General features: G+C 50.5%; 1 protein-coding gene across 4 annotated transcripts in view; it reads right to left on the minus strand.

The window, feature by feature from the left end:
• PLCB4 (phospholipase C beta 4) overlaps nt 1-3,458 on the minus strand; it is a 418,936-nt gene extending 415,478 nt beyond the window's left edge. For 2 of the 4 annotated variants that reach the window (XM_077872230.1, XM_077872235.1), the window contains exon 1: nt 3,077-3,219. The gene's annotated coding sequence lies outside the window, so the exon portion shown is untranslated. Of the gene's footprint in view, nt 1-3,076; nt 3,220-3,363 lie in introns of those variants that run through there. The other 2 variants (XM_077872231.1, XM_077872232.1) reach the window with 2 other exon arrangements.
• Nucleotides 3,459-6,817: the final 3,359 nt, after the last annotated feature.

Genomic DNA, 6,817 nt, shown 5'->3' on the forward strand with positions numbered 1-6,817 from the left:
TCGAAAAATACAGAATGGACAGTACTGAGAACTAAGCAGTGTCCTTGAAAACACAGTGAACATCTGAACACCACCAACAAAACTACAGGAAGTCGCTGCTGCCCACCATAAGCAATGAAAAGCTGTATCTATTTCTCGATAGGTGGATGAATCTTTTTGGCAGACATTTATATGGCCTACAAGTTCACATTACGAGGTGAAAAGCACCTATTTTAGAAACTTCAGTCTGGACATGAAATACCAAGCGTGATCATTAAGCGTTTCCATTAGTCCTTGACCTCATTCTGCATATAAAAACGCAGAAGTTCTTGGTTTTACAAGACTTACTGTGATAGCCAGTTTAATAAAAACCTGGGTCATGAGTGCTAATAAACACGCTGTTTCATCCTTACAAGTGGTCTTTACAAATGATGATAATCTAGCCACAATCTGCTATGTAAATTTAAATTTCAAAGAATATTTTTACTTCCCCGAAAATATTGGAGTTCACTAGGGCATTTGTGGAGAATAGGATAAATACATCATCTTTCTTTCCTATGACTATATAAGTGCTGTGACACAAAGAGGTAAGATTTTTCTCAATGTAAGTTTTTAAAATTTTAAAAATCAATAAACTCAGCAGCTAATTAACAGCATATTTTTAAAGATAATCCACAAAAGTTACTTGTTAATGGTGATATTTGGGAGTGCTGGCTACATCTGAAATTTTGAGGATGGGAATGCAACAGAAAATCCAGAAGCTGGCCTCACTTCTAGCACATCCGTTCGCAAATTACCATGCCAATTTGATCGGTTCAAGGAGAATAACACAGCAGCACTGAAAGTCAATTTTACCTCAATTTTAACTTCCAGGGTGGGTTAGGGATTGCTAGGCAAACACATATCAATTCTTAATAAACATTTTACCTCAATTTTAACTTCCAGGGTGGTTAGGGATTGCTAGGCAAACACATATCAATTCTTAATAAACTGATGTCAAAAATCAGTGTACATTAGGGCAAAGACAGTTGGCTATATTCTTGGGAAAGATAAAATAGGGCGAAAGGCACTTGCTAGGTCTCTGCTGGAGATGAAATCGCTCAAAGTGATAGAGATTTTTAAAGTCCATTTCTGCAAAAGCTTTTTGGTAATCCTTACCACTTTTTAAACTTCCATAGTTCGCTACCTCATAGACAAAAATACACTACCCTCAAGATTCTGGAGCACAGAAGTAGTTTAATATCATTCACATTTTCAGGCGCACAAATATAAAACTCAGAAGACAGTATTTGAGAACAAAGCTCTTCTGTGTGGGTGTGCATTTGTAAAATAAAGGTAGCACTATTCCGACAGATAGAAATGTGTATCCAGTGATCAAATGGAGTCTTAGAAATTCTGTTTTGACAGTTACTTGTAGAATAGCATTTCAACAGCCATTAATTCAAATCTGGGTGGTGATATCATCAACGCTAAATCAAAACGAAATTCAGATGGTTGGGTAATAACATTTGGAGGGCTGTGTAATTGGTAACCTACTAGAGGGTACCTTTAACTATGCTATTAATATGTCACATGCAAAGGGTTACCGGCTGTGACAGCAAAAGTCTCATGGAATAAAAATGCCAATAAAAAAATGCTCTTCCACTTATGAAATGAATTTCTATGAAAACAGGTGTTCTCCCAAGATGGCAATCATTTATTAAACTTCTACAGTTCAAAAGGACAATGACATAATATACTAAAACACCAGCGGAGAACTATGCAAGACTGTCCTATGAAAAACAGCATTCTAGATTACATAACACAGATAATGGCAGATTAAACTACACACCCCTACCCAGCTTGATTTCTGTGCTTCTGCTCTATTACTTAGGGCACTGAAGTCTGAAGAGTACACATCAGGTTCTCAGTTCAACCACATATTTTTGAAACCAAGAGTCCTGAAAAAAACTAACAGGAGAAAAAATTTCACACACACACAAACACACACAGTTTTTCCTGAGGACACAGTTCCTTAGACACTTTCTTACCCCCCTCATAGATGGCCCAGGTGAAGTCACCAGTTGCTTTTCCTGGTCATGTTTACTTTGTGACTCTGATTTTCCTTTAAAGAGGAAACTCAATTCAACTTTATATATTATTGAGCTGCCTATGTTTGAATGACATTTTTTGCTAACCTAACAGAATTATCAAACAGCTATCCTCACACGCTCGTAAGTTAATTTATAATTCACCCTGTGTCACATTTACGGCTTAAAAAAAAAAAAAAAGTGACCTTACATTAATGGTGTGACCGAAATTAAATTTTAAACACCTGGGTTTATACACAATAGACTCACAAGAGTTAAAAAGGAGTAGGTGGTTATGTCTCAAATGCAAGCGTAAGTTTGAAAATATAATGGGCATTTGTATTTTCTCTAGAAAAGTGCTAGTTTATGAGAGTTTTAGGATTCTAGATAAAGGGGCACTTAGAAACAACTGCAGATTGGTGACTTCCATGATTTCCATACTTCTGTACAGCACTGCCTACAAAATCTACAGTCAGAAGTACTGTACTATATAAACAGGGTCTAATTAGTTAAGGAAAAGGCAACTTTAAAATTCTGAAAACAAGACGACCTTTAATCTCCATCGTTTATATGCTTTTAGGAGGCCCGAACACTGCCCCCATCGAGTGCTGGCCTGTCAGTGTTGTTTTCGGTGGAAATGGTCAATCATTTCTATTACCTCCCCAGAAGAGGTAAGAGATCCACATGCACACACATTTACATGCTCTGCACGGCGCCAACTATTTCCAAGCAAAATAATCAGATACACGTCGAGCCGAGCTATTGCCACCCAGAAGCAGGGAACGTCTGGCCAGAGTCTGAGGAAACCCGGCGGCGACGATCCCAGGGCAGGGGTGGCGCGGGGACCCCCGCCTCCGCCCCGCACCTGCACCGCTCCCCGGCAGGCATCCGGGTGCGCGCGCGTCCGGGACGCACCCGCCGGGAGCAAACGAACCCCGCGGGCCGGGCCGGGCCGGGCAGGGCAGGGCCGGGCCGGGCCGGGCCGGGCCGGAGCATCCTCGGGCGGGACCCGGAATGCCTTCTCCTACCTGTCACTTTGCCGGGCGCTGCTGCCGGGGATGCGGCCGCGGACGCCGCCGCCGCCTGGAGCCCCGGTGTGTGCGCGCGCGTGTGTGCGCGCGTGTGTGAGCGAGAGCTTGTTGGCGGTGCGGCTCACTTACTGCTCCCGCGCGCCCGCCCCCGCCCCCGCGCCCGCGCCCGCCCCCGCGCCCCCACCCCGAGCCGGCCGCCGAGCCCCCTCGCGGCGCGTCCGGTCCCGCCCTCCCGCCGGCCCCCGCCCGCCGCCCGCCGCCCGCCTCCCCGCGCGGAGCCTCACCTCGGCCGAGGGCGGGGGGTCTCCGCGGGCGCTGCTCGCCGAACCCGCCCTCCCGCCCGCCCGGCCGCCCGCGGGGCTCGGCGTGTGCCCGGCCCCGGGTCCCGCGGCCCCTCCGCGGCCGGCCGCTCCCTCCGCCCCAGCCCGAGTCTCCCTCCGCGCTCGCCTCCCGGCTCCGGAGCCCGAGCTGTCGCCTCGCAGCCCCAACCTGCCCGGGCTACGGAGCATGCCCAGTGCGGCGCGCCCGGGCTGGGCTGGGGGTGGGCAGGGGCAGGGCCGGCCGCCCGGCTGCCGCGGGCGGGGAGGGGGCGCGGGCGGGCCGGGGCGCACCTCGCGGCGGGGGCGGGGGCGGGCGCGGGGGGCCCGGGGGCGCGGGCGGCGCGGGGAGGCGGGGGGTGGGGTGGGGTGGGGTGGGGTGGGGCGTCCGGGGAGCCGCCTGGCCGCGCGCTCCTCGGGGGTCCCCCCGGCCGCCCGCCGAAGCCCTGGCGCCGCGGCACGTGCCCGGGGTCTGGGGTCCGGGGTCCGGGGTCCGGGGTCCGGGTGCGCGCAGGGCGGCGCGGGGCTGCGCGGGCGCCGACCCCGGGGCAGGGGGAGTGGCACCTCGTCCGCCGGGAGACGGGCCGCCCGCCGTGGGCCCCGGCGCGGGAGAGGTGGGGGGAGAGCGAGGGGCTCGGGACTGGCGAGACCCGCGACCCCAAGGCGGCGGGCGGGGGTGGGGCAGGTTTATTGGACTACATTTTGTTTTATAAACACAGAAAGCGCCTACAGGGCTTCGGGCACTATTCTCAACGCTTTTTATTCGTGTGATCCTTAGAACAATCTTCCAAAGCAAGTACTACTATCATCTTTTTCTTTTTTTTTTTCTCGAGGCTTAAACTGAGCCACCGAGAGATTAAGTGGTTCCAAAAAGTCCTCCCCCAAGTGCAACCTCAGAGACGCACCCCCCCCCCGCCCGGCTTTGGTCCCTGCAACGCGGCTCCAGCCGGCCCCGCTGGCCCCTGCCCGACAGCGGCCCCCCGCGACCCCGGTCCCCCCGCACTGCGATGCTAGGGGCGCCGAGACTCCGGCATCACTCTTTGTGTGGACCCTCGACGCGCGGCTCCAGAACTCCCGGGAGGGCTCCCTCCTCCCGCAGGCCACTCCGCCTCCTCCTCCCGGCCGGCGGCCACCAAAACCCGGAGACGTGGCACCTGCGCGTTGGGGACCGGGGCCACGCTCGCAGCTAAACTGGGCATGCTCAGCCGCCTAAGCCGGTCCGGCCGGCCGGGAGGAGACGGGGAGCCTGGCCGCGCGTTCAGTGTGGGGAAAGGACGGACCGGGGGATGTCCGGGCCCTTGATGGGCAGAAGCAGTCCTGGATGCCAAAGTCCCGTGCCTCTGGCACGTCCTGGCCTTTTCCAGGCTGGGCTAAAAGGGGGTGGGGGGCGTGATCCAAAGTTTCCCAGCTGGGCGCGGTTAAGTGGGAGGGGGCCTAGCGCCCACTGACAACACTCCCCAGCTGAATTGCTAAGCTGCAATTTTAGCTGAGCCCTTCCTTAAACAAGCTCCTAAGTTAGCTGAGCCTGCCTGTGTGGAAGCCAAGAAAAATAGCCTAAACCAAGTTTCCCAGCCACATTGGAAAGGAAGGCAAGATCCAGGGAAAAGCTGGGTGGCTCTTCACTGTTGAGGGGTCCTGAAGATGTTGGTCATGTTGAGTAATGCCAGGGTACTCCAGCAGCTCTGAAACTGCAACGTGTACACAAGTCTCAGGAGATCTTTTTAAAGAAGGGATTTTGATTCAGCAGTCCTGGGGGGGGGGGGGGACCTTGAGACTGTGCCTTTCTGACTAGCTCCCAGGTCATCCTGGTGTTGCTAGTTTTCAGAGCAGGCTGAGTAGAAAAAGGCTAGGGCAGTATTTTAGGCCAGCTCTCTATTTTTATTTATGTAAACTAAGGTTCGGTAAGGCAAAGCAATTTGCCACAGGTCACACAACCAATAAGTAGTGTAGCTAGTTTCAAACCCAGTACTCCAGAACATCCTGTGTTTATGTTCCTATATTCCCCACGTATCACCCATAGACAGATGGGCTAGTAGCTGTCATCTGGGTGTCTTGACCATTTCCATAGTGGAATTTGATTTAGTATATGTACACCTAAACATACTGTATCAGCCTCCTCTGTATAAAGTCACACCAAAATGTAGTAGCTGTAGTAGCTTAAAACAACCGTTTATTAGCTCACAATTCTGTGAGTCAGCTGTTTGGGCTGGAATCAACAGAGCAGTTCTGCTGCTTTCCACTGGGTTCACTTATGCTGTTGCAGAGGTGTAAAGCTTGGAGCCTCATCGGATGGCTGGGATGAAAGGATTGTCTTTCTGTATGGCATCTTCATATGGTGAGCTTCTGGTTTTCAGCAGCAAGGGAGGGCAAGCCCCAATTTACAAGAGCATTTCCTTTTGCTGATGTCAGATTGACCAAAGAAAGCTGCATAGCCATGTCTGGGTGTAAAGCATGGAAAAAAATAACAAACTTCACTTTCTTATGGAAGGGGATGCAAAATAGAGTTTGTTTTTCCAATCTACCACATATACCAACTTCCATAAAACTAGCCCTTTTGCACTAGAATTTGCTCAAAGTTTTATAGATTAAGCCCATCTTTACCTTTGCATGTTGGTAAACCAAACCGTAGCAACATTTATTGTTAGGCTGTCAATCTGATAGTGAGTTTATTAAGGAATCTTAGCTCAGTGGGGTATAAATATTAAATGTTCAAAATTTTTTCAAAGTACTAAGTTCGACTCAATTCTGTAAAAGTTCCTTTTCCCTCCCTTTAATGCCATCTTAGATAGTCATTCACCTGACAAACATTTCTGAGGCTCTTTTTTTTTTTTAAGATTGTATTTATTTATTCATGAGAGACAGGCAGAGGGAGAAGCAGGCTCCATGCAGGGAGCCTGACGTGGGACTCGATCCCGGGTCTCCAGGATCACATCCTGGGCTGAAGGCAGCGCTAAACCACTGAGCCACCTGGGCTGCCCAAGACTTTTTTTGAAACATTTATGTATTTATTTTTAGAGAGACCAACAGAGCACATGCAGTGGGGAGGGGCGGAGGGAGAGAGAATCTCAAGCAGATACCCGCAGAGTGAGGAGCCCCACACAGGGCTCCATTTCACAACTGTGAGATCATGACATGAGCCAAAATCAGGAGTCAGATGCTTAGCCGACTGGGCCACCCAGGTGCCTCTATTTCTGAGGCACTTTTCATATGTGTCAGGCACTATGCTTTGCCCAGGATACCAAGGACAACAGAAGAGGCAAAATCATTTCCCCTATGAAGCCTAAATACTATCAGAGGGGATAAACAATAAAAAGCATATTATATTAAAAAGATATAACATCAAGTAGTGTTGAGAGCCAGGATGGAAAGGAAAAGCAAAAGCTTCATGAGGCAGATAGGAGGGGCTGCCAATTTAGATAGG

This window comes from Canis aureus, chromosome 26, assembly GCF_053574225.1.
Source record: "Canis aureus isolate CA01 chromosome 26, VMU_Caureus_v.1.0, whole genome shotgun sequence".
Lineage (NCBI taxonomy): Eukaryota > Metazoa > Chordata > Mammalia > Carnivora > Canidae > Canis > Canis aureus.